This window comes from Lontra canadensis, unplaced genomic scaffold (genome assembly GCF_010015895.1).
Source record: "Lontra canadensis isolate GAN:19392208 unplaced genomic scaffold, GSC_riverotter_1.0 scaffold1, whole genome shotgun sequence".
NCBI classification, from domain to species: domain Eukaryota; kingdom Metazoa; phylum Chordata; class Mammalia; order Carnivora; family Mustelidae; genus Lontra; species Lontra canadensis.
The window spans coordinates 121530380-121556266 of NW_022630995.1; the positions used below are offsets into that span (position 1 = coordinate 121530380).

Sequence of the window (25887 nt, forward strand, 5' to 3'; positions counted from 1 at the left end):
GGTTCTCTTTTCCCTCTGGAGAAACCATAGACTGGGATGGCCTTCTCAGCTAGCACTGTACCAGTATGGGGGAAGAGAAAAAGTGAAACTGCTCTTCTTCCCCTTCCAGCATGGTCCCACTTGGCCTCTGTGGTCCAGACAGCTGCTTCAGCATCACACCCCAGGTTATCAGATTTTCACAATCATACAGTGTCTGTGGATAGTTGTTAGCTGGTGTTCTTGTTAGGGGGACTGAAGTCAGGAACAACCTCTATTGTCATCTGGATGACATCACCTCTCCAACATGGAATTTCTTTTGGGGGCAGTGAAAATGATCTGAAATTGATTGCAGTGGTGGTTGCACAGGTTTGTGAATATGCTTTGCTTTTTCCACTGTGCCCATGTCTGTTACTCAGCTTCTCTGTTCACAGCCTCCTGTCCTCCTCCAAAGAAATGTTTGCGTTGGATCAATGGTGTAAGGGTCACCTGAACCAGAGATATCCAGATACTTCAGTCTTCTTCCCTGGACCCTTTTCAGAAGACTGGGCCAAGTCTTGGAGCACTTTTAAGACCTGTCCATGGTCCTGTGCCTCGCAGGGCATCTGACACATAGTAGGTGATCAACAACTTGAATTGCATTATGTTGTTTCTCACTGTCCTTTCTTTAGGGCTGAGAGGTGATAGAAGGGTATTCTTTTAAAACTGGCTTGAGTGTGGACTTAAAATCCTACACATGCAGAGCTCTGCATGTAGAACTGTATACTCCTGTATGGATGTCCAGGGAAGCTTTTGCAAAGTGCTGGTTCAAGCTCACAAAAGCTCTTTGTGGATCCCTCCTCAGGCACATTCTATCATCCTCCAAGCCATTAAATTAATCCATTTTAATTGGATAATGACTCCCATTTTTGAATCTGTGTAAAATCCTCCCCACCTCCATCTGCATCTCCAGCGGCAGATTTCCAACATCTTGACAGCAGCAGGGCTTTCTGTCCTCCTTGTAGCCCTGCAGCCACCGGGGGCCAAAGACCAATTTGCTGTAATGAATTTAATATGTTTAGTCTGAGCCATATAGTTCCAGGCCAGCCAGAGAGGGCCCCACGTAGGGTGACTTTCCATGCAGTGAATCAAAGAGGTCTGTTGGCAACTATGGGCTGAGTGTGTGAACCCTGCTGGTGCCAATCCCATTTCAAGTCCAGCCAGCCTCCTAGCCACTTTCTGGACTGTCCCAAGACCTTTTTGACAGCAGTTTATCATGCCTCTGGCTCCTAGAGTCTACACTAGGCCATCCTCAAGCATGTATTGTAGCTCTTGGAAGTTGTGCTCATTGATTCCCCATCTAAAAGTTGGTCCTTGTTAGTGACAAGATAGAGTTTTGTGAGTGATCAAGTCCTTTGGATATCTTTAAAACCTATTTTTTATATGAGTTCATGAGTATCTATATTTAAAATACTTAAAATAGAACTTCTAAGTTCTATTTTCAAAGGAAGGCAAATGCAAATAGTTTAGGAATTGCTACATTTTAAGGACTTTAAGAGATTATCCAGTCCAGGTCTCTGCCTCTAGAAATAGACTACTTGAACCACCAGGACCCAGGACAACCATTTTCAGTGGAAATTGCAGGACCTTTCACAAGTTAGGTGCTGAAAGCCTATTATATTCATCCATTTCCCCATTCATTTATTCACCTGACATTATGAGAAAGTGCTGAGTTAGGCATTAGAAGAACCAAACATAATTAAAGACGTTACCTATCTTTAAATAGTTCACATCTAGGTAAAAGAAACATAAAAATACCAACAGTCTGCTGAGGGCTGTCAGAGAGGTACAGAGGTCTTTATTACTAAAAGAAAATTGGAATCAAGAAAGTCTACTTAAAATGAATCCATTCAAAATAGGGTGACTGGGTGGCTCAGTCAGTTAGGTGTCCAGCTTGATTTTGGCTCAGGTAGTTATGTGAGGGTTGTGATCTCAAGGATTGTGAGTTTATGCCCCATATGGGCTTCGTGCTGAGCATGGAGCTTAAGATCGTCTGTCTTCCTCTCTCTCAGCACACTTTCCCCCCCACAATGCTCTCTCTCTCTAAAATAAATAAATAAATAATAAATAAATAAATAAATAAATAGATACAATTGACACCAACTTTTCCAAGTAAATTGGAAAACTAAGATTTTTTTTGAGGATTAGTTTTAAAATTAAAACTATGAAAATAATTTTCATTTATTAAACAAAACTTGGATTATTATTTAATTTTATTTATGTTGCAGTTTTTATAACATACAAAGATGGGATAAAAAAAGCATATTTGGTGACAAATGGCATTACGACAAGAGGGTACTGTTATACACAGATTATTTTTCAAAGGTATTCAAGAGTTTTATCAGTTTTTCCAAGGACCGATGTCATCTTATTTTGATATCCAAAGCATTTTATTCTTGCATCCCTGTATTTATGATTTTTGTCTTCAACTGCTAATGTATTTAAACCTGCAAGCTTCTCCTTTCTAATAATTTTCCATGTGATTCCAGTATTTCTCTAGAAAAAAAAAATCTTTACTCACCTTTGTAAAGCCCTACATTGTTTGCAAAATTTGCAGTGTCATGATGCAACTGGAAGGATACTGGGAACAGAAGAAGAAGACACCAGTGTAAAGCTGGGTGGAATGTTTTGGTGAGGACTAATATTAATGGAGAGCTGATTCGTAAGTATATTTATGATTTATTGGTTCTTCTCAAACTCTTTGTAGAGTGACAGAGGTTTAGAAAATGTATACTTCTATAATAACAATCATCTACACCTCTGTAACATACTAAGAGTTCAAGTGGCACAAAAATTAGGAAGATGTTGGAATAAAAAAATTAAAATTTATTTACAGGCAAAAAATGGTTGTATTCCTGTGACTGATTCCCACGGCAAATCACTCTGTGAGTATGACTCAGCCACTGATACAATCAATATCAGTTGTAACTAGACTAGTGGTTATTAAAGTTGCTTGAGATCACTGGAGTTACGTTTCTTTCTATTACAGCTAGGCGTGTTCCTGAGGTTTTCTGATTCTAAATTCAGTGAATAACTCTTCCACCATCTGATAGGCTCTCAATTACTCATGAATCCCGGAAAATGTCATTTTTGTTATTCCTATTATATTCCTTTCCCAGAATCCCAGTCTTTACAGGATGATTGCAAGAAGAATAGAAGTTGTTTTGTGTGCCAACCAAATGCTCTTTTACTAAAACAATGAAGCTGTGTCCTGGAGTGGCCTACTACTCCACTGAGTCTACTTTGCAAGCCATTTCCTAGCTTGCTAAATGGAGTGGGTTGTGAGATGAGGTGCCATGAAGTACCAAGTTCAGAGTCTTAGGTAGATTATATACAAACATTTATGTGATTTTTACAATATAAACATATATTATCCTTAATCTTCCAGAACATTTATCATGCATATGTAGTAGAAGGTACACACTCTTGTTGGAAAACTGAAAAAACAGAGCCAGGGTAATTGCAAAGGGAAATTACTGAAGGCAGAGGAAAAACCAAGCCAGAGTGAGAGGAAACACCAACCCTACTGTTGGTGTTGATACAGGAACCATCTTTCGGTTTCAAGCAATAAGAATCTAACACAAGCCAGCTTTAATTCAATAATGGGAGTTTATAGGCTCACAAAACCAAACTAAGAATAAAAGACTATATTGGCCTCAGGAATGACTCAATATCATTCCCAAATGCTATCAAGACTATCCCTTTCTCAAACTGAAAGCTTTTCCTCTAAGGTCAGGAACACGGCAGGGATGTCCGTTATCACTACTGCTATTCAACATAGTACTAGAAGTCCTAGCCTCAGCAATCAGACAACAAAAAGAAATTAAAGGCATCCAAATCGGCAAAGGAGAAGTCAAACTATCACTCTTCGCAGATGATACGATACTATATGTGGAAAACCCAAAAGACTCCACTCCAAAACTGCTAGAACTGGTACAGGAATTCAATAAAGTGTCAGGATATAAAATCAATGCACAGAAATCAGTCGCATTTCTCTACACCAACAACAAGACAGAAGAAAGAGAAATTAAGGAGTCAATCCCATTTACAATTGCACCCAAAACTATAAGAGACCTAGGAATAAACCTAACCAAAGAGACTAAGAATCTATTCACAGAAAACTATAAAGTACTCATGAAAGAAATTGAGGAAGACACAAAGAAATGGAAAAATGTTCCATGCTCCTGGATTGGAAGAATAAATATTGTGAAAAGGTCTATGCTACCTAAAGCAATCTACACATTTAATGCAATTCCTATCAAAGTACCATCCATTTTTTTCAAAGAAATGGAACAAATAATCCTAAAATTTATATGGAACCAGAAAAGACCATGAATAGCCAAAGGAATATTGAAAAAGAAAGCCAAAGTTGGTGGCATCACAATTCCGGACTTCAAGCTTTATTACAAAGCTGTCATCATCAAGACAGCACGGTACTGGCCCAAAAACAGACACATAGATTAATGGAACAGAATAGAGAGCCCAGAAATAGACCCTCAACTCTATGGTCAACTAATCTTCGACAAAGCAGGAAAGAATGTCCAATGGAAAAAAGACAGCCTCTTCAATAAATGGTGTTGGGAAAATTGGACAGCCACATGCAGAAAAATGAAATTGGATCATTTCCTTACACCACACACGAAAATAGACTCAAAATGGATGAAGGACCTCAATGTGAGAAAGGAATCCATCAAAATCCTTGAGGAGAACACAGGCAGCAACCTCTTCGACCTCAGCCGCAGCAACATCTTCCTAGGAACATCGCCAAAGGCAAGGGAAGCAAGGGCAAAAATGAACTATTGGGATTTTATCAAGATCAAAACCTTTTGCACAGCAAAGGAAACAGTTAACAAAACCAAAAGACAACTGACAGAATGGGAGAAGATATTTGCAAACGACATATCAGATAAAGGGCTAGTGTCCAGAATCTATAAAGAACTTAGCAAACTCAACACCCAAAGAACAAATAATCCAATCAAGAAATGGGCAGAAGACATGAACAGACATTTCTGCAAAGAAGACATCCAGATGGCCAACAGACACATGAAAAAGTGCTCCATATCACTCGGCATCAGGGAAATACAAATCAAAACCACAATGAGATACCACATCACACCAGTCAGAATGGCTAAAATGAACAAGTCAGGAAATGACAGATGCTGGCGAGGTTGCGGAGAAAGGGGAACCCTCCTACACTGTTGGTGGGAATGCAAGCTGGTGCAACCACTCTGGAAAACAGCATGGAGGTTCCTCAAAATGTTGAAAATAGAACTACCCTATGACCCAGCAATTGCACTGCTGGGTATTTACCCTAAAGATACAAACGTAGTGATCCGAAGGGGCACGTGCACCTGAATGTTTATAGCAGCAATGTCTACGATAGCCAAACTATGGAAAGAACCTAGATGTCCATCAACAGACAAATGGATAAAGAAGATGTGGTATATATACACAATGGAATACTATGCAGCCATCAAAAGAAATGAAATCTTGCCATTTGCGACGACATGGATGGAACTAGAGGGTATCATGCTTAGCGAAATAAGTCAATCGGAGAAAGACAATTATCATATGATCTCCCTGATATGAGGGAGAGGAAATGCAACATGGGGGGTTAAGTGGGTAGGAGAAGAGTAAATGAAGCAAGATGGGATTGGGAGGGAGATAAACCATAAGTGACTCTTAATCTCACAAAACAAACTGAGGGATGCTGGGGGGAGGGGGGCTGGGAGAGGGGGGGTGGGGTTATGGACATTCGGGAGGGTATGTGCTATGGTGAGTGCTGTGAAGTGTGTAAACCTGGCGATTCACAGACCTGTACCCCTGGGGGAAAAAATATATATATATGTTTATAAAAAATAAAATAAAATAAAAAATAATAAAAAAAAAGACTATCCCTTTCTCTATTTCTGTTCAGCATCTTGGCTTTTTATCTGTACTGACCTCATCCTCTCTAACTTCCAGATGTTCAATCTCTGTGTAATGGGCAAAGACATCCCTCACCTTAGCCCAGCAATTCTGCCACCAGAAAGGTAAAAACGTTCTGTCCTATCCACCTAAGTGGAACAATTTCAAGAGAGAGCTCAGTTTAGATCATCTGAACATCATTTGTCACCCTGGCTTCTGCAGTGTCTGGGGACAGACTGGTACCATAACTGATCTCATGTGCATCTTTGGACCTCTTATCAGACCAAGCAGGTAGGCTGTGTTACCAGAAAAATGGAGAAAAGCTGGTCAGAAAGAGACAACAGCTACTATAGGGACAAATCTTCACCTTCTATTACTTTTTGCGTTTCCATTTGTCTCCTAGTATTACATGTTGCTTATAGGTCCTCAGCTAGGTCGTTGAAATTAACTGGGGTTAATCTGACCTGGACTTGAATTATATTTTCATTAGTATAGTACCCAGTTGTGAAACAGAATTTATGCAGGAATAAGATATAATTTATAGATGGTATTTTTTAGTAATGTGAGCCTCTTTACTGTGATTAAACCTGAGAAATAGTGTGGGTTCCCCTCCCTTTAATTTAACTTTAACTGATTTGATAAATTAGAAGAGGTGTGGCAGCAAACACATTGAAATTTTTAGTTCAAAGTAAATTTGTTTCTAAAAATGTCCTGCCTTCTCTCAAAAATGCTTTAAGAAAAATCCAATAAAACCTCTTTCATCTCCTTGAATGAAGAAAGCAACACACAGTTCAATTGATTTTAGTAGTATTTATGGTTCTAAATGTTTTTACGTTAAGTATATTTATTAATATACATACACTATACATTTTTATTCATTTATGGCCTAGAAACTAGGTTTTAAAAGTCATCCAGTACATCAAAACTTGTTTAGCTTGTAAAACTTGCCCTTGGCTTTGTTAAGAATCAGTCCACCCAAAGATTAATAAACATATATTGAGCCTTTCAACAGTTCCGGACTCTGAACTAAGAGCGATAAGAGAAAAAACAAAAGTCTTTAACATGTTTACTGTTTAGTGAGGGACAGAAGACTGTGACTTGAAATAAGAGAGAAATATGCATGGCAATGTACCATACATAAGGAATTCAGCAATTTGATTGAAGTCATGTCAGTTAGTGATCAGCTGCACAGGCTTCATGACACTGGTAGGGTGGAGAATCACTGCAACCAAGCAATAATGACACTCCTTTTCCGTCATTCTCACCTGCCTCTATCCTGAGATAGGTGAGCTCAATCCCCCAGTAGTAGCAAATGTGTTTAAATTAAGGTAGCATTAGGAGTTATAACAAACATTTCCCAAGTTGCATGATAATGAGGATTACTCAAACAGGACTAGGTTCAAGATGGGTGTTCATGATCACCACTCAGTGATTCAGAAACCCAGGCTGCTTTCATCTTGTGGCTCCTCCACCATCAACACAAGGCTTTGAAGGATGTTTGCTTGTCTGATTCAAGCCAAAGGAAGGAGGAAACACGTGTAGGAGATTTTCCTAAGCCAGGTCTAGAATGGCACCCATTTCTTCTGCTCATGCTCCATTGACTAGAAGTCAGATTTGTGGCCACATTTATCTGGCCTATGTCACCTAGGTGTGTGTACAGGTTAAAGAAAGAATAGGGTATATGAACAGTCAGCTATAACATCCATGAATGCTGGATTCAAAAAACAAAAAAGAGAAGGGGAACAGGGTGCTGGTTGAAATGCATCGTTTGATGACCTCCACTTTTTAAGATGCATGCTGAACCTCACTAATGGAAGGGTGTCTTTCTCCAGTGACAGTTACAGATTTGTGGAATGTGTTCAAAGGTGACTGGGCATTTTTAGATATGTTCAGCTTATATATGTGTAAATACTAACAAGAGAAGCGTCAGAGTAAAGCTTCATTACACTCTCAGACAGAAGTATTGTAATATAAAAAGGGTGTGTGTGTGTGTGTGTGTGTGTGTGTGCACGCGCTGAATGGGCACATATGTATCTTCATAAATAATCCACATGAACACAAACCATAGCTATTACGTCAATAGTAAAATATGAATGTTTCTTAAATGAAGTGGATATATATTTTAAAGTTCCCAGTAGAGTGTAAGATATAAGTAATGCATTCTTTGTTATTTTTTAAAAAGATTTATTTATTTGAGAGAGAGGCAGAGGGAGAGAGTGTCCTAAGCAGATTTTGCACTGAGTGTGGAGCCTCATGTGGGGCTCCATACCAAGACCCTAAGATCTGGACCTGAACCAAAACCAAGAGTCAGCCACCCAACTGTCTGAGCCACCCAGGTGCCTTACATAAGACATTTTCATAATGTGTTCATTCATCTGCACAAAGATAATTTATTGAATAGAAACACCTGTTTGGGAGATGTTATGAGTTGAATTGTGTCACCAATGAAGATATATTAAAATCCTAACCCCTGTATCTGTGCCTGCAACCTTATTTGAAAATACTGTCTTTGTAGATGTAATCAGGTTACAGTAAAGTCATACTGAATTAGGGTGGACTCTAATCCAATGACTAATGTCCTCATAAGCAGAGGATATTTAGACACAGTGTGACCAGAAACATAGGGAGGACACCATGAGAAGAGATTGGAGTCATAGATTTATAAGCCAAGGAACACCAAGATTTGTCAGCAACCACCAGAAGTTAGGATAGAGGCATGGAATAGATTCTCAGAACCTCCAGAAATAACCAACCCTGCCAACACCTGAATTTTAGACTTCTAGCCTCCAGACTTATGAGAGAATAAATTTCTGTTGTTTTAAGCCACCCAGTTTGTGGTAATTTGTAACAGCAGTCCTAGGAAGCTAGCACATGGGTTATACATTTATTTATAGTATTGATGCCTACCTTTTATAAACTTTCAACTTGCACATTTTCATGCTTATTAAAAAAGGTATGAGCCAGAGCATAAGAATCGTGACTCTGTTCACTGCCAACAAATGGGATAACAGTTGCTGTTACAAAATTACTTTGGTCTTATAAACAACTGAATTTCAGAATACTTTTCAGAAACTAGCCAGTTTGCAAGTAAAGGAGCATCTGGGTCACTTAAAGTATTCATATATATTCATATATATCAATAATATTTATCTCATGAGAGGAGTATCTAACTCTATTATGTACATGGGAGGAACAAAAACCAATCTTTTTTCAGTTCATGGAGTGTCTCAGTAAGTGGAAGTTTTGCCTTTTTCACAAATGAACAATAGAACCCCCCCAAACTAACAATGCCTATATACCTCAAGAAGGTTACTCAATGCCTCTGAGCTCCCATTTAGATAAATTGGAAGCTGACCTACCAAATGGAGATGATGTTAAGGATCTTAGGTTATCCCAACCCCATGAGACCAAGAACTTGACCCCGAGGTCACAGTGACAGGTTGTGTTTCATGGCAGGGCCAAGCTGAGGAGCTGTTCTCACCTACCAAGCATGTAGCCCTTGTTCACAGCATGGGCTCTAACACACCATGTTTGAGAGGGTGAAATTGATGCTCATGCTGGTTTTATAGGCAATTGTGTTTTCCTTCCTTCTTAGAGCATGTTCAGTCCTTCCAGAATATATATCTTCTTCTAGGAGATTCCTGCTTTTATTGAAAAATTGGTGAAGGCAGTTAAAACTTGTAGTAGCACTTTAGATTTTGTTTCTGGTTATAATTACATTGATGGGAAGACCACACACATAAATATTCTTCATTTTTACTTTCATATGAGAAAATCTATTTCGATACCATTTGGCAAATACAAACCTCATGGTTTACTTGAGAGGAGGAATAAATTGAGATCGTATCATTTCTCAAGAAGAGTAGAGAGGAGGTCAAGAATAGGCGTGGTTCTTCATACTGAGCCAGGAAGGATTAAGACAGCATTAATTACAAAGTTTCCTCTTTTCTCTCCTTTTCAAGCACGGGCAACACATGAAAATAATTTCCTGTACTTTGTCTTTCGATTTAATGCTTGCTATAGACATGTGTTACATTTTAATGGGAGCATGGTTAGAGGAGAAATTGTATTCAAACTATATAGTCACAAGAGTGTGGTGGTTAAGTTTCTTGCATAGATGGAAAGAATTATATTATTGACCACATAAATTAGATTTGGAATACTTGACAGGATTCTATGATCTATTTCCATGTTGTTTCTAATGCTGGGACTCTATGTTTCTTAGAGAGGTTCCCTATAATTCTTAATCCTTTGGTTTGTTTTTTTTTTTCATTTGATTAAGTTCCTTTAACAAGGGGCTGCTTGGAATCGGGCCATGTATTAATGTTTGTGGCAGATGAAGAGACAGTAACAATAAATAACAACAACAAACTATTGGAAGTTTGAAGTTTATAAGTGGAAGGTCTAGTTGAACTTAAAGTGAAAAATCCAAGTAATGAATCTCCCCAATAAAAAAGTGATCATCTTTGGTTGTGTGAAGTTCTCAGGGTTCTGAAGACTCCTCTCTTTATTTTACCTTTCAGAAAAACTTAAACCTCAAAAAAGCAAAACAATGAAATAAAACTTAGGCTCAAGATTTAAAACACCCTCTAAAGGTGGAACTTTTGTGTTTTTTTTTCTGGAATATTGGCTTTTCAGTTGGACCTGGCAATATCTAGGAAAATACCCCAGAGTTTGGGAATCTTCTTTTATTACAAAACAGGCTTTTTCATTACTTTTAAAATTCTCTCCACTGGCCTCTGACATTTTTTTTTCTAATAAAGAATACCACAAAATGGTCAATGAGTAAGACCAGAAACCCAGAGTAAGATCCCAGAAGAGTTTTATGTCTCTGAACAGTTTTACATGATCATCTACAGAAAGGCCAGGATCAAATCTTCATGGTGCCAGGCAAAGTTTTAGTTTCTTGGGTCATAGCACTTGGCAAAATGACGTAAATTTGCAACCACTGGAAAAAGCTGAATTTTCTGATTCCCTGTGTGAATCGGTATGGGGAGTACTTGTACTGGGAGTAATTATCTTGTACTGGGACTAATTCTTAGCCATATATTTTTTTCTATCAGAAGACAAACCTAGGAAGAAAATACAATAATAGTTAAAAAATTGATAAACCAGAATTCCCAGATAAAAATGTTGAAAACAACTTCCTTTTGCAACCCAGAATAAATAGCTTAGTCAGCAAATAGAGGGAAACGTAAAATAGGTGTCATTTCTTCTTCCCCCAGGCATTTGGTATTTGATGTCTTTATCTTTCAGAGTGCTGATTGGGACCCTCAAATAACCTGTCTATCCCCTACAATATGGAGCACGAGAGAACTCTGCCTTTACACAGGGACACAGAAGTCACAGAAAAAAGATATCCTATAGTCCATACTAAAAACACTGACTTTTCTTTTTTACTGTGAAATTAAAAAATGCAAATTGAAACAGTAAGACACCAATTTTCAAATATTCAGTTGGCAAAGTTTGTTGATTATGCTAACATTGGATACTACTAATAAGAGGTTGAGTGAGAGGGACACTCTTACATAAAAATCTTGACGATTTTTTTTTTTTTGAGATTACTATAGTCAAATCCCTGTTAAGTTGTCTTTTTCAATGAGATGAGCACCAACACAAAGTATAAAGCAATGTAAATATAACTGTTACAGTATTTCTTTTACCAACTCCTTTTGGTCACATCAATCCTACCTGTGGGGACTTAAACCCCATTGCTTTTGTGTTTGATTTTTGTGCTCTCACAAGTGTGTTCTTTTTCACTCATTTGTTCCTTCTTTTTAAAAAAAATTATTTTACTTCCCATTTCCATTGTCGCTAATATTATCATTATTCTAATATTGTTCATAAGATATATTATCTTCTACTATTTAACTGGGATATAATTAGCATATAACATTGTGTTAGTTTTAGGTGTACAACATAATGATTTGATATAGGTATATATTGTGAGATGATCACAACAATAAGTTTAGTTAACATCCATCACCACACTCAGTTACAGTTTTTTTCTCCTTGTGATGAAAACTTAGGCTCTACTCTGTTAGCCATATCAGCCATTGTTTCATTCAGTTAAAAATATGTATTGTTAACTATTCTCACCACACTATACATTACATCCCTAGGACTTTTTCATTTTATAACTGCAAGTTTGTAACCTTTGCCACTTTCATCCATTTCACCTATTCCCTGTGCCCCCATCCCTCTGGCAATCACGGATCTGTTCTCTGTATCTATGAGCTCAGTTCTTTCTTTTTAACACTCCATGTATGAGTGAAATTGTATGGTATTTGTCTTTCTCTAACTGACTTATATCACTTAGCCTAATATCTTCAAGGTTAATCCATGTTGTTGAAAATGGCAGGATTTTCTTTTTTTTATGGCTAAATAACATTCCATTATATATAAGATTGCATTTTCACTAAGATGCTAAGGTTGTTTCCATGTCTAGTCTCTTATAAATTATGCTGTGGTGAACACGGGAGTAGAGACATCTTTTAAAGACAGTAATTCTGTTTCCTTTGGATACATACCCAGAAGGAGAATTGCTGGATCATATGGAAGTTCTCTTTTCAATTCTTTGAAGAACCTCCGTATTGCTTTCCACAATGGGTGTACCAACTTACAATCCCACCAACAATGCACAAATGTTCCCTTTTTGCCTCATCCTTGCCAACACTTGTCATCTCTTGTCTTGGTGAAGATAGCCATTTCATCAGGTGTGAGGTGATATCTCATTATGATTTTAACTGGAAGAGTCTACTATGCAACTTTATATTATATATAAAAGAGCTTTAAAATGTTCACATACATTGACCCAGTAATTCCACCCTTAGAAAGTAATCAGAGATGTGTTCAAAGACATATGAACAAAATCTTCTTTACAATTATTTATAACATTGGGGAAATAGAAGTAAAAGCTCTAAGTATCCAATAAGAGGAGAAAGGCTGACTAAATCATTATATGTGAATAATAGAATAATCACCAATTCCTAAATACATAACGTCAAATCAGAGCCCAAGGGTTCAGAGTGAAAGCTGAATCTGGCCCAGAAAATTCCAGATGCCATCATCTTGGAACAGGTTACAGAAGCTGAACCCATAAGACCTGAATGGAAACCACGGTGCCCCACTGAGAATGATCACAGTCGGCTGTATGGAGAGCCTAAGCCATTCAGGGCACGGTGGCAACATGGCTGGTCATGGGGCCAGCAGACTGGAGGAACAGTATTCAGTTGTGACCCTGTGTGTCCGTGACTCACACCCACTTTGTCCTCCTACATGGCTCAGATTGCAGGGAAAGTTAAGACTATTTAGTAGAGGAGATGCCAGAGTCATTGGTTAGTTCAGGAGCAAGGTGCTTATTTTTTTCCTATCTAAGAATAATTAAAAAAAAAAAAAGAAAACAGAATTTTGTTCACACCTGAAGTTGTTGAAGCAAACTGAATCCAAGCAGTAGATGCATAGATAGGCAGACTGTTATAGAATAATGTGAAAGAAATAGACCAAAATATTCATTATGCATGTCTCTGGGTGGTAAGATTTTACATAATTTTTACTCCTTCTCAATAATTCTTTTGCTCAAATGTGCAATTAACATTTAGTATTTTTGTTATGTAAAATATGTAAAAATGAAAAATATTTCTGGATTTTCTATAAAAAAGAAAAACAATTGTTCTCTCCCAAAGATTTCTTCTCTCACTCTCTGCACCCACCTTCCCAAGTAAGGGCTGAGAGAACACTGGATTCCGACTGTATCCAACCCTCCAATTCAGAAAGCATTTCTGGTTTGGGAAGGTTTAGCTCCCTGTAACTCACACATGAAGAGTGACACCTGATAGCACTGTTCGCTCCCTTTCCCTCCTTCAGCGATCCTTTTCTTCGCATTTTAGCGAAGAGAAAAAGAACTGATAACTCACTGATGGGATGGGGACTTGCTTTTGTTTCAGCACAAGAATTTAAAACCAGAATGCGTTGTTGAATTGCTTTCACAGATGGAAGTTTAAATCACATTTACACTGAACATGGTCTTCTCAAAGCCTGCGTGGAATCAGTCTGAACAATGGGAAAGACAGATGTGTTGCACTTGGAAAGGTTTAACCTTGTGCTGGTGGTGGAATTGTAGGCTCCCGCTGCTTTGGATTTGCTGGTTGGTTCTCAGCCCGTCTCTGGGATCCATCACGGTCCTCTACAGGATGGGGCTGTAGCCACCTTTGAGTTCTGTGGAGCTTTGAATGGCGAGAATGGATGAAAATATTTGCAATAAGCTTTGCAAAAGATCTTTACAGTATTCTGTCAGTATGAAATTGCTGTTCCTTGGAGGCTAACCAGCTTTTGACAGAGGCAAAAAGAGACTTGGTATGGATTTAAAGGATCAAAATGTTTCTTTTAAAGGGACAGTGTATATTTCTAAATTCATGGAGCCATGAACATTGTAAAGTCTTGATAGAGACAGAATTCCACAACAGAAACATTTCTTTCTAACATCTAAGGGCCTAGACAAAATGAAATATGAATTTAGTGTGAAAATTCTGCAACCTCATAAAACAAGAGAACAAATAAAAGAAGTCCATACCATAGATTTTCTTACCTAGAGGTAAGGACGGTGATGATTTCTAAAAAGATTTTCAGATCTGTAGAAGTCCTTCTATGTAGGCTTCATAGACCATGAGAAGGAATCTTATTTTGCTAAAACTGTTTAAATTTTAAGTTTAAGCAACAGATATTAGGATGTACATTTTATTTTTTTTAAGATTTTTTTTTATTATTTCTTTGGCAGAGAGAGAGAGAAAGAGAGAACACACAAAAGTAGGGGGAGGGGCAGAGGCAGAGGGAGAAGAAGGCTCCCCACTGAGCAGGGAGCCCGATGTGGAACTCCATCCCAGGACCCCAGGATCAGGACCTGAGCTGAAAAGGCAGATGCTTAAGTGACTGAGCCACTCAGGCACCCCATGAGTTACATTTTAAAGAGTTATAAAAAATTCAGTTGAGAAATACAGATACTTAGAAGAGTTAATTGCACTTCCTTCATTCATATTATTATAAAAGCCATGACCTTCTAAACTAAACTTAGCTCACTAGAACATAGCATCTGATCCATTCACAGTGAGAGGAAACTGAGATAATTCTGTAGATAATGCAAGTCAACCCCTTCCCAACCATTCTCTCACAACACACATACAAGCACAACTAGTATGTAATTTTTTATTCCTTGTATACTTTTAAAATGCTTTAGTCCTTCATTTCCTCATACACAGTTTATCTTACCAGAGAAGGAAGACAGAAAATGAAAATAGATATATTAGCTATACTGGAGCTTTAACTGGTCTTTGTATGTTCTTTTGCAGGAGGAGAATTCCAACATGAGGTAAAGAAATTGGGGGAAGAGAATCCTTCAGTGTGCGGTGGCATGTTGCAAGGGCTGGTCAGGAGGAAATCGGGGCACCATTCTGGGGTGCCAGCATGTTCCCAGACTGTCAGGCTGGCTCTGACAATGTGGGAACTGCCTGGTACCCAAAGGGAGATTTGTAAAATCATACCTAAGGATGTGTGCGATTTAAGTTTCAGTTTTGGGGGCACCTGGGTGTCTCAGTCTTTAAGCATCTGCCTTCGGCTCAGGTCATGATCCTGGGGTCCTGGGATCAAGCCCTGCATCAGGCTCCCTGCTCAGCGGGAAGCCTGCTTCTCCCTCTCCCACTCCCCCTGTTTGTGTTCCCTCTCTCGCTGTGTCTCTCTCTGTCAAATAAATAAATTAATTAAAAGAGTAAATAAAGTTTTGGTTTCGTTATTTAAGAATGGGTCTCGGGGCGCCTGGGTGGCTCAGTCACTAAGAGGCTGCCTTCGACTCAGGTCATGATCTCAGGGTTCTGGGATCAAGCACCGCATCGAATCGGGCTCCCTGCTCAGCGGAAAGCCTGCTTCTCCCTCTCCTGCTCCCCCTGCTTGTGTTCCCTTTCTTGCTGTGTCTCTCTCTGTCAAATAAATAAATAAAATCTTTAAAAAATAATAATGAGGGGCGCCTGGGTGGCTCAGTGGATTAAGCCTCTGCCTTTGGCTCAGGTCATGATCTCAGGTTCCTGGGACTGAGCCCCGCATTGGGCTCTCTGCTCAGCAGGGAGCCTGCTTCCCCCTCTATCTCTGCCTGCCTCTCTACCTACTTGTGATCTCTCTCTCTCTGTCAAATAAATAAGTAAAATCTTAAAAAAAATAATAATGAGTGTCCCCCGATTCAAAACTCAGACATCTTCAATGTAGAAAACTGGAGAAACACGGAAAAGGACGATTATTTTAAAAAACAAACAAAAACTGCTCCTTGTGGTAACCTCTGGTTATATATCCTTCTGGACTTTTTTTTTTGCCATGTGCATGTACCACATAGACATTTACAGATTTTACAACCTTGATAGCTTACTATCTATTTAGTATTCATGACCATTTTCCCATGCTCATAGGTAGTTTTCTATAATATGAATTTTTAGTGCCAGTACTTGTGTCCCATTGTACATTTTCATCCTAATTACTATGTAAATATCCTGTGATATTGTGATATATATTTGGTCTTCACCCCCAGTTCCTGCTGGAGAGCTTCGAAGTTATCTCTGGAATGATGAGAGTGTTTGCATGCTGTGGGATGACTGGTACCTGACAGCTCCTAGCTACGTTTGGGATGGGAGATGGTCAACAAAAAGACCAACTCAGGATTAGAGGGTTGGAAATTTCAACCTTACCTCCTCCTCTCTAACCTCCTGGGAGAAAAGAAGGGCTGGGATTCATTGCCAATGGTCAATGATTTAATCCATCTTGCTTATATGATGGAACCTCCATAAGTCCCCTTAAACTGTGGGGTTCAGTGAGATTCTGAGTTGGTGAACACATGGAGATCCTTGGTGGGTAATACACCTGGAGAGGGCGTAGTCACATGGAAACTTCATGTGCTCCACCCATTTGCCCCCTCCACACTTTGTCCTGTGCCTGTCTTCCCTCTGGCTGTTCCTGGGTTGTATCCTTTATAATAAACTGTTAATAGTATGTAAATAATTTTCCTGAGTTCTGTGAGCTATTCTAGAAAATTGCCAAGCCCAAGGAGTGGGATGTGGGAACCCCTGATTTATAGCCAATAGGTGAGAAGAAGATGGCCTGGACTTATGACTGGTATCTGAAGTGGGAGAAGACTTATGGGACTATGTCCTTAAACTGTGGGATCTGTCACTCAGTGGCACTCCACTAAGTGTCAGAATTAAATTGAATTAAATTGTAGGACACCAAGCTTGTGTCAGAAAATTGGTCAGTGTGAGGTGAAAAAAAACCAAGACCCCTCCTTTGGTGTCAGAAGTGATATTGGAGGAAGAATGGACCCTAGCAGGATCTTCCATGGTTGGATTTAGCTTGTCTATAAGGTTTTTGTTTGTTTGTTTTGTTTTTATTTTGTTTTGTTTTTGTAATTATAAATAACACCAAAATTGAAAGCATTTAAAAATATTCAATTTAGGCTAGAGAGGGAAGTAGTAAATTAAGGTGCCTAACTGCCAAACCATTTTAAGAGTTATTGATTCCCACAGGGTAGGCATCCTATATTGACAAGATATGTTAACTAAGAAACCAAAAAGTTAGGAATGTGTTGTTATGTTTATATTTTGTAAATGCACCAGAGACTACAATGGTTACAAATGATGAACCCAATGTTTTTAGTCATAAGAACAACACCTTTAAATAGAGTGTATGCATGAGAACCTTCCTCTATACCTGGCAGTTTGGCTGTTCAATGTTGGCTGATTTGGAATCCCATCATTTTCTCTGTGCCTCACCTGAGGTCAGGTATATGCCTATGAAGGCATCCTGAGCTAGGGAGGGAGCGCTGGCCCCTGTCTCCATCCTATCTCTCTGAACTTCACTACTGACCTGTGAAATAAAATTAAGAGACTCACCTCATCAGATTGTTATGAAAACAAGATGTATAAAAGTGCCTTATCCCTAGAACAGTTAGGCAAATATGTCCTGATCACCTTCATTGTTATCCTCCTGTTCATAAACAACACGATGGAATTTTATTTAAGTATGTGATTACTTAGCTGAATTCCATAAACAATCCCTACCAGCAAGTAGGCAAGTAGGGAGGGAGTGGGACAAGAGGGAGTAGCCTTGTCCCCTGAGTAAGTCCCTGTCTCAGCCTGAGCTGTGAATCAGCTCTTTCCTTGGGATCTCATTTCCTCAGCGCACCTCAGAGGCTGATGGCTTCACCCTGAAGAAAGAGAGATACACAGCCCTCTTTAATGTGGCTCCTGAAAATAGGCTCAATCAAGGAAACAGATCTGTTCCACACTGGAAATATTCGAAGGCAGTTTTGATTATACACGTGTTTTGCCTGACCTATAGGCTTTGGAAACTGCCTTCCTCCCTACCTTTCTTAGAAGCGACTCCACTATGTCGTGTTCACTTTATAGAGGAGAAGACAGACTCGTGAGAGACTGCCAGTCATCTGAGGCAGCACAACTCTGTGAACAAAGCATTCAGGACCACCTCGCTGGCTTCCGGTTCCACTTCACTGCAAATTGGCAGAATGCACAAAGACTCATTTTCACCACAGAGGGCCCCAGAAGGCTATGAACCATACCATCTCACTGATGTCAGGGTCCCTCTTCCTCCTCAGCACCTCAGTGAGTGAAGGAACCCAGGACAAAGGAATTTACCAAAACCCAGACAATAAAAATTCAGTGTGAGAAAAACAAAATGTCTGGTAAATCACGATCCAGCAAGCATCATTTTGCCTGAATAGGAATTTACCTCATTGTCTTGTATGTAACCTGAGGGTTTCTTAAATGTTGGGGTGTGGGAGGCTGAGGGGTATCTTGTGGGGAGGAAATCTGCAAATTATCTGGGTCGCTCAGCTGAGGGACAAATTTCTGAGATCACACCCAGCCACCAGATATAGTCGGGACCCAAGAGGACATGGTTTGCTTTCAGTTTGAGAATTTGAATTTTTTTTACCTAATTTCACTGCAAAAGGGTTAATGTCCTTGTGGTTCCTGGCTTGTGAGGAAAGTTCCTTCATGACTGGCAGTTTTATAGGTTCTGGCAAACGTGGTCCAGGATAACATTTTACCAGTTCACCAGGTAAAGATTTGCTTTCCTCATCCAAATGGGAAATTTAGTGTGAAACCAATTTAGTTGCAGGTGAAAATTGACTGTGTGTATCACAGAGGCAGTTTCTCACTACTGGGGGAAAAGAAAAACAAAAAACAAAAAAAAACCCTTTGTCCTGTTTGGGAAAGAAAGCACCGAAACCCAAAACCACCTTTCCTTTTCAGAAGCAATTTTCAGCCAAAAGGAAAAGGAGTTTTATTTTTTGTGAACCCACAAAAATGTGATATTCACCAGTGAGGAAATCACATTTGTACAACTGTATTAAAGATGTTTTTCTCATTCAGGCAAATGGGAGAGTTCTACATGAAGCAGCTTTTGGGGACATGGGTGAGGGGGTAGTGCTTTTATATAAAGGAAATAGTCTCCTTTGCCTTGGAAGTAGAAATTGCTTTGAAAAGTGACTTGGGAATGCTCTGTAATCTATCTGCAGTCTTAATCCATTACTGATTCACATTCAAGTAGGCTTCCTATAAACCACACTTTGAACTTTTTTTAGCTAAACATTTTTGATGGATTTCAACTGTGGCTTGAAAAACTGGCTGGAACACATGACAAGATCACTTTTTCAAAGGACCTGGGGACGTGAGATGCTTCTTCAGGGAAATGGGCATCTGAGCTGGTTGCCTGCAGGGGAGTAGACTGCACTGACTCCCCAGGCCTGCTCTGCCCTGGGCTGCGGAGCCCTGCCACTCAGCATTTCCAGTAATGTCCCGCTCTGGCTCTGGGTCCTTTCTGGCAAATCAGTCCATTGCCAAAATTGCGTTATAACTCTTGTCCAGGGGCAGAGATAGACATCTCTTGAAAACAGTACAACTGGGGCAGCTGGGTGGCTCAGTCAGTTAAGCATCTGCCTTTGGCTCAGATCATGATTCTGGGGTCCTAGGATTGAACCCTGCATCAGGTTCCCTGCTTGGCAGGAAGCCTGCTTCTACCTCCCCCTCTGCCTACCACTCTCTGCCTACTTGTACTTTCTCTCTCTGTCAAATAAATAAATAAAATCTTAAAAAAAAAAGAAAGAAAACAACACAACCAACTCTGCTAAGGAGGAAAAGGGGAAGAGAGGCACATGAAGTTTAGAGGTGTGGAAGGGCAGAGCCTGAGCTGGCCTTCTCAGGAGAAGAGTCAAATGGCTGTACATAGAACGAAGTGGCCCACAGGAGGACCTGGGGCAAGAGAGCAGCCGTGGACAGTGCTGGGGCTGACTTACCCGGAAGTAGCCCATGGCAGGACAGGGGAAACATCTCCCAGCAGCGTCAGCCAGAACTCGGCCAACCCTGGTATGTTCCAGCTTAGAGGTAGGGAAGGGCATGTCGAGAGGATGGAGCACTATGAACCAGGAGCTGTTAGAGGAAACCAGACCTACAGACTTTCCACAGGTAGCAGGAGGATGTGGCAAAGCAGAAAAAAATTTTAAAAGGAGGTAGCTCCAATCATATGATGAGTTTTAACTTGCAGATCACATCATTCTAGATTCTAAAGACTCTTCAACATTTCTAGTCCTTGTGGGGTGGGATGGGATACCTCTAGGGAAGTCTTTCTTAAAGTATAGTCTCCAGATCAACTTAATCACCATCACTTAGGAAATTTTAAACAAATTCTCAAGTTCTACTCCAGACCTACTGAATAAGAAATCCTGGGAGTTGGGCCCACAATCTATTTCCACAAGCCCACCAGAGGATTTTGGTACACATGAAAGTTTGGAAACCATGGCTCTCTAGCAGTCCTTCTCAGATTTTAAGGTGCATGGGAATGATTAGGTGATCTTGCTAAATAAAAATGCAAATTTGGATTTAGGGGCCTGGATTGAAGCTAAGAGTCTGTGTTTCTAATAAGCCCCTAGGAGATGCTGATGCTTTCGGACCACAGAACATATACACTGAGAACCTGTGATCTGGACAAGACAAAGCATCCATGGATTGTATCCCACAGTGCCAGGGATACACACTGCAAGAGGAAGGCATAATAGCTAAATGTAATTTCCTCTGGAAATGCCTTGTGGGGTGACAAGGGCAGGCCACAGATCAGATCACTGTTTTCCTCTGAGGGTACTCACCACACAGTTAGAAGAAAGGTTGAGTCGGTGGGTAGTAGAGTTGAGGGCAATCACCTTTGGTGATTATTTGCTAGGCCAGGCCTTGTGGGTAGGGATCTCAGGGTATTTCCACTTGAATTCCTTCTGGGGCTTTCCATGGAAGCTTCATTCTTGTTCTCTAGGTTGTGTTTCTTTCCTGGAAAAAAAAATATTAGAGGAAAATCAGCTTGAAAATTCCACAAAAAATGTTTACCTAGTAGATTTAATTAGACAGGAAAGGGTTTAAGGTGAAAACAGGAAGCCGGAGTCAGATCAATTTACTTCAATTTCTGATCAATTAGTTGCTTGTTAATGCTGTACTGAAAATGAGTACATGTAAAGCAAACTGGAAAGACTTCTAGGCAAAACCCAAATCCGCATCAGATTTTCTTTTGGCCAGGAGATTTTCTATGCAGTTGAATAGGAAAATAAATTAGATGAGATGGTTCAGAATGAACCCTAGTGGCCACAGTTAAGAGACTTACTTCATTTAAGTGAATGACTGAAGGAGAGGTATTGAGGATATCTGACTTCCTGAGCAACTGTGGGAACAGAATTGCTATGTACTGTAGTTAGATTTATAGTCATAGAATAGAGAGAATGTACTTTCAATATTTTGTGCTATGTTTAAAAACAAGGAAGCTTCTTTGCTTTTTTCTATTCTAGTAAACGTTAAGTATGCACTTTGTTCTTTCAATGAAAAGCAAAGACAAGAATGTCATTCTTTTATTCTCATTTTTTATAACCCTGGAAGAAATCTCTCGACTATTGAATTAGACAAGACTTGAAGGAACATAGATTCTTCTTTAAGTTAACTTAATACAAATCAATATGAGTTGTTTAAATTTAAGCCAAGTTTTGCTATCTTGTGTGTGCTTAGCCTTTAAAGCTCTATGATTATTGTAAAAAAAAAAAAGCTATCTTAAGAGGTCTGACTTCAGGTAGGAGAGTTTGCAAAATGTCCAAGTGGAGAGCTACAATCCCAGAAATGAAATTACCTTCCTTTCTCATTGCTTCTGGGTGTCTCAAAAATAATAAAAATAAAAATAAATAAAAAGAAGGAAAATGAATTCTTGAATTTGTGGTTTTCCTTTTTGCAATCCACACTGCTTATATGAATTTCCATATTCCACAAAAGGTAACAAAGAATGAACATGGAAATGAATTTTTAAAAGACAGAATAGCTCACGGCTTTAAAAAGCAGTCTTGTCTAAATAAGTATTGGCTGTACTAATATCACCATGAGACAAAAATTATAATAATTTGGACCATGTGCTTTACATTTAGCTAAGTCACCCCAGTCTTCTAAGGGGCATAAACAGAACTGATTAAACAGTAAAGTTGTAATGACACATGTACACAAAAACATGTGTGTTTTTGTGGCATATGGTAAAAAATTTACATAAGCTTGTAGCCAAAATTTATGTTGAAAGGATCCAAAATACCAAGAAAAGTAAGAACGATAGTAAAGAATTAAACAAATATTAAATGGCAACAAATTAGATAACTTAGAAGAAATAGAAAAATTTGTAGAAAAATACAAATTTCTGAAACTGACTCAAAAAGAAATAGAAAATATGAATAGACCTATAACAAGTAAAGGGACTATAAATTAAAATCTTCACATAAAGAAAATCTCAGGTCTGGAGGGCTTCACTGATAAAGTCTACCAAAGGAAAAGCTAATACAATCTTTTACAAACGCTTTCAAAAAAAAAAAAAATTGAAAAGGAAGGAATACTTCTCAAACTAACTTTATGAATACCCTGAAACCAAGACAACACAAGAAAAGAAACTACACAACACAAGACAACACAAGAAAAGACAACACAAGAAAAGAAACTACAGATTGATACTTCCTATGAATGCAGACATAAAAATCCTCAACAAATATTAATAAACCAAGTCCACCAATATATAAAAAGATTATATACAACCAAGTAGAATTTACCCCAAGAATGTAATCAATGTAGTAAACTGCATTAATAGCATAAAGGAGAAAAATCCCTATCTGATCATCTTAATAGATGCAGAAAAAGCATTTGAGATAATCCATTTCATGATAAAAATACTCATCAAACTAGTAACAGACGGGAACTCATTCAATTTGATAAAGGTCATTTATGAAAAACCTTCAGTTACTATCATACTTAATACAGAAAGACTGGATGTTTTCTCTCTAAGGTCAGGAACAAGACAAGGGCATCTGCTCTTGCCATTTCCAGTCAACTTCACACTGGAATTTTTAGCTAGGGCATTTGAACAAGAAAAATAAATAAAAGGCATCCATATTGGAAAGGACAAAATAAACTATCCCTCTTTATAGATAACATGATTTTGTATTTGATAAATCCTAAGAAAGAAATCTATTGAGAGACTGTGGACTCTGAGAAACAAACTGAGGGTTTTGGAGGGGAGGAGGGTGAAGGGTTGGGTGAGCCTGGTGGTGGGTATTAAGGAGAGCACATATTGCGTGGAGCACTGGGTGTATAAACAATGAATCTTGGAACACTGAAAAAATAAAATTAAATTTAAAAACAAAACAAGGGCACATGGGTGGCTCAGTTGTTAAGCATCTGCCTTTGGCTCAAGTCATGATTCTGGGATCCTGGGATTGAGCCCCACATCGGGCACCCTGCTCAGTGGGAAGCTTGTTTCTTCCTTTCCCACTCCCCTTGCTTGTGTTTCCTCTCTTGCTGTGTCTCTCTCTGTCAAATAAATAAAAAAAATTTTAAAAAAATAAAAAAAATTAAACAAAACAAAAACAAACAAAAAAGAAATCTATTAAATAATTACTTGAACTAATAAAATAATGTTAGTAAGGAGTCAGGATACAAGGCTAACATATAAAAATCATCTGTTTTTCTATACACTAGCAATGAGCAATTTGTAAAAGAAATTAAGAACATAATTCCATTTAAAATAGTATCAAGAATAATAATATATTTAGGAATAAATTTAACAAAAAAGTACAAGACTTGTATATTGAAAACTATGAGACATTGTTGAAAGAAATCAAAGGTCTAAACAAGTTAAAAGATATCCCATGTACATGGACCAGAAGACTTAAAATTATTAAGGAAACAACATTTTTCAAATTAGCCTACAGATTCAATGTGATCCCTATCAAAATCCAAAAAATCTTTTTTTTTTGCAGAAATGGAAAAGCTAATCATAAAATTCATATGGAAATGCAAGGGATCCAGAATAGTCAAAACAATCTTGAGAAAGAAGAACAAAACTAGAGGATTCACCTCCCAATTTCAAAACTGACTACAAAGCTACAGCATTCAAGACAGTGTGGTACTGACATAGGATAGACACACAATCAATGGAATGGAATTTAGAGTCCAGAAGTAAACCATTACATTACAGTCAATTTATTTCAACAAGAGTGCCGTGACAAGTCAATGGGGCAAAAATAGTTTTTTCAACAAATGCTGTTGGGTCAACTGTATATCCCCATGCAAAAGAATGAACTTCAACTGCTTCCTTATGCCACACAAAGAAACGGATTCAAAATGGAACATCGATCAATATTTAAGACGTGAAACTATAAAGCTCTTAGAAGAAAACAGAAATAAATCGTGATGACCTAGGATTGGGTAATGGTTTCTTAGATTTAACGCAAAAAGCATAAGCAGTTAAAGAAGAAATAGGTAAATTGAACTTTTTCATTTAAAAAAAAATTGTCCTGAGAGCTCCTGGGTTGGTGACCATTTGCAGCTTTGGAGAGAAGGGAGTTTGGAGAGGAGAGGGAAGATCCACACCTTTTCTCATATATTTTGCTCAGTGCATCTCTTTCATCTGTCTGTTCCTAAGTTCTATTCTTTTATAGTCAACCTGTAATGAACTCTAGGTGAGTTCTCTGAAGACAGATTTGCTCAATAGCTATTTGTCCACAGTGTGATTGGATGCCTGAGGTGATCCCTGAAAGACAGTCTTCTAGAGAGTGTCTTCTTCCCTCTCAGGTCCTGTACTGTGACTGGATAGGCAAAGGGAATTCATAGTAAATGTCTACAGCAGATGCTTCCGGTTGCCTCCCATCCCTCTAATCTCCAGTAGCAGGACTCTGATTTTGTGCAGGTGTCCAAGGTTCTACCCCTGACATAGGTGATAAAACCAACTTAATGATCTGTTCTGAGCTGAGAAGTCTCTGTGATTTTACACCTCTCTCACATGCAGACCTGGATATGCATCACTGTGGCTCATTTGGAACCTGAATTCCTTCAGACATGAAAGGATTTTCATAGGATTTACTCATATTGCCTATGCATATTCTTATATTATCTGAATAATGATGTGTTGTTGGTCAAGAGAGTCAACGTCTGGGGTGTGAACAAGAGCAAACCAGCGCCCAGAAACCTGGAGAAACTCCCGGTTCTAATGCCAATGCTGTGCAGTCCTAGCCCACCCCTCTTCCTTTTATCCCCCTGATAGAGAGATTGTAAGTTCAATTACAAGAGTCTGTTTAATGTTTGTTGAATGAATAAACAAACGAATGAACGAAAGAAAAAAATATGCTAAAAATGGTACCATCAAGAAAATGGAAACACAACCTACAGAATGAGAAAAAAAATTACAAATCATAATCTGATTAAGGACTGGTATCTAAAATACATAAAGAATTCTAAAATTCAGTAATAAAAAGATAACTCAATAAGTGGGCATAAGATTTGAGTAGACATTTCTCCAAGGAAAATGTAGAAGTGGATAAGAAACACATGAAAAAATGTTCAATATCCTTAGTCATTGTGT

The 25887-nt window shown here is 38.7% G+C and overlaps 1 long non-coding RNA gene across 1 annotated transcript; it reads left to right on the top strand.

Annotated features, from left to right (window-relative positions):
* The first annotated feature begins 578 nt into the window (after positions 1–578).
* Positions 579–15279, top strand: LOC116877641. Its single transcript, XR_004384681.1, has 3 exons — positions 579–591; positions 2573–2646; positions 15267–15279. It is a non-coding gene; the product is annotated as an uncharacterized LOC116877641 (long non-coding RNA).
* Positions 15280–25887: the final 10608 nt, after the last annotated feature.